The sequence below is a fragment of the Asparagus officinalis genome, chromosome 8, assembly GCF_001876935.1.
Source record: "Asparagus officinalis chromosome 8, Aspof.V1, whole genome shotgun sequence".
Taxonomy (NCBI): domain Eukaryota; kingdom Viridiplantae; phylum Streptophyta; class Magnoliopsida; order Asparagales; family Asparagaceae; genus Asparagus; species Asparagus officinalis.
Window position 1 is genome coordinate 123,346,530 of NC_033801.1, and position 2,893 is coordinate 123,349,422.

Below are 2,893 nucleotides of genomic sequence, written 5' to 3' on the forward strand. Positions count from 1 at the left end.
AGTAGAGCGAATATCTCGATTATCCGAGATAGGAGCTGTAAACTTCTAGATCTCACACAGATCGACGAAGTTCTGCTTCTATATCCCTTCGCGGATAGACGAAGCTCTGCCCGATTTTCTCGGAACGGATCTGATCTACCGGTGGTCCACGGATATTGACGTCCCCGTCACAGGCTAAAGACCCACGCAAACAAGACCGTACCAAAACGGGATCTTGTGTTTATTTTCAGAAAAGTTGTAATCTTTGTTTTATTGCACAAGTAGGTGTTTGCGGAAAAAGTTGCTGTATTCATTGCAACATTCATTACAACTTCAATCGTTACAATGAAATAAAAAGATAGCCTTTTTATAAGACCGGTACACAATGGCCTTGTGCATGAGTCGACTTATGCCAGTTTTTCTGGTTTTTCTGATTCTTTTCCTGATTTCTCCACACTTCATGGGCTTAGTAAACTGAACAAACAAACTAACTAAACTAGACAAAGTCCACCCACTTATCCACGTTTGCACTTTCCACGGTGCTTGGCTTTGTGAATGGTGGTGACACGTATCATAATATTTCACTATCTAATTGCATGATGAACAGTTTGACTTCAACATTATCAATCGTGGTTGTTGATATCGAAATTCTGTCATGGAACTTTCATTATATATGTTGCTTATCTCGTGTTTACTTATCGGCAGTTGCGTGACGAGTTCTGAATGCTGAGACGTCTATTATTCTGTATTAAGCTCGTTTACTGTTTATTCATTTGCATATCCCGCTACATATTCAATTGCGTATCTTGTTTGTTTGAGATTTTTCACACCAATGTGTATAACTTAAAGATCCAGACCTCATTTTCATGCTACTTTTGTAGTTTATGGTAAAATATTCTTGATGCAACCGTAGGAGTATTCAATTCGAGATCTTATTAGCCATCGTGTCAACTTCAATGCCATCGGACGATCGCGATCCTCTGTCATATAAATCCTATAATGAGTAATTACGTGTTGACTAAAGGTCACCGGGTAAACTTCCTTTCTTTTCCACAGCTTAACCAAAACCTTGTCTTATTACTTATGTTACTTTTGCTAAGAGAATATATAAATTGACACTGATATCACGTTCTTAGAGTTACAGTTACTGAATGCTGGCATCTTTATAATTCTGTATGACCATAATTTTGACCCTTCGCAGAGGTTGAGTATAGGGATGGAGAAGATGATAGGAAAATTGGTACAAGGTTGGCACCATGGCACAACCACACTTTTGTCCGTGATTTCAGGTGCGTACACACAACTTCCTTTTGATTCTTAACTTTTGGAAACATCATAAAATTAAGTTGATCTTAGAAAATATGCCCACATCACTCTAGATTCTATTACATCTGGCCAACTGTGTTATGAGCTCAGATTTTCTAAGATTTTTCTTAACAAATTTCTATTATCCTTTTGACTTTGATATGTATGTCACTGTTGATTACTACAGAGTGACATGTACTTATCATTATCAATGTCATCTCTATCAGCCTAATCATCGATGAGACTCATCGATGAGACTAACTTAAAAAAAAGGGTAGCTGTCACTCCTTTGAACTTTGGAGGTTTTACCAAAACTTCCCAAATTTCATAAATTAGAGAAAACCTCCTGAATTTTCAGAATCCTATTAAACTCCCAAAAAAATATCAGGTAAATGATATTAACAATTAGAGTAGTAAGTTTTAATTATGATAATTCAAATTGTCTGCTCAAAGTTCTGAATGAAGAACGTTCGTGTTGGACTATACGATTCAACAACCAAGTCAAAATTTCAGGCTTTTCAGTGTACATGTTAACCTGGTTTATGAGATTTTTCAATATTTCACGGGGTTTTGGTGTGATTTTGATTCAGGGAGGCTTCTTTGATTTATAAAGTTCAGGGGGGTTTTGGCAAAATCTCTGAAAAGTCAAGGGCTTGCGAAATTCACCCTAAATAAAGAACAAGGAAATGCACACATGGAAGTTGAACAAGGAAATGCACACATGGAAGTTGAACTAACAGTATTAGCAAGTGATAGTGGTGTCCACAGAGAAAATTCTATGGAGAATTGTCCATGTACTGGTGTAGCCATGAAAGTTTTCAGTCTATATCTACATCTTGTGATGCATTGGAGTTCAATCATAAGCCACAAGAATCTTACAGGTTGAGTTGTTTCCTTTTAGTCCTGATAGCTACAAATATTGTTGTTGGAGGTCTCTTTCGGCATCTGTTTCTTCTAAAATCTCGGCTTTGCTTGAAGCATCAACGTATTTTCTCCGCGTGTGAAAATCTTGATCACATTTCATTCATGTAGATAATGCAGCGAATATGATTCCTGAAATTTGATGATTTTGGTGGGAAGTCATAGGTAAGCTACTGTATAAAAGTATTGCGGTAGCTAATGACTGTTTGTTGATGCATTTAGAAATTTACTAACTCAATTTTGTCAGGCATATTTATTGTTTTCAGAGGTTCAAATATTTTCATTTGTTTTGATAATGAGAGTTCAAATACAATAAAATTTGGTCTCCATTCATTTGTCATGCGCTCCTATAAGAGATCAGTCTATGAGCTCATTGTCAAACTTAAATATTTAAGCTATATATGGAGTCAAAGAGTGAGAATAAAATTATTACGCTTCTCAACCACCTATAATTTTTCCAAGTCATGGCCGGTGATCGAGGAGGGAAGAAAATGGAAGAGTTTGATGGAGACCAAAATATTTTAATTAAAGCTTTTTATTCTGGTGTAATTTATTATTATTGGAGGTTAAGACCCCAAATAACAACACGCGGGTAAACAATATCAGACTCAAAATGAAATGATTTTCCGTAGGAATTTCTAGTTTGGATCAAAGTTTTGGGAAGCAAAACGCATTAATCTTGTATAGA

The 2,893-nt window shown here is 36.1% G+C and overlaps 1 long non-coding RNA gene across 1 annotated transcript; it reads left to right on the plus strand.

Moving 5' to 3' along the window:
- Nucleotides 819-2,500, plus strand: LOC109822133. Its single transcript, XR_002242036.1, has 3 exons — nt 819-1,011; nt 1,181-1,268; nt 1,875-2,500. It is a non-coding gene; the product is annotated as an uncharacterized LOC109822133 (long non-coding RNA).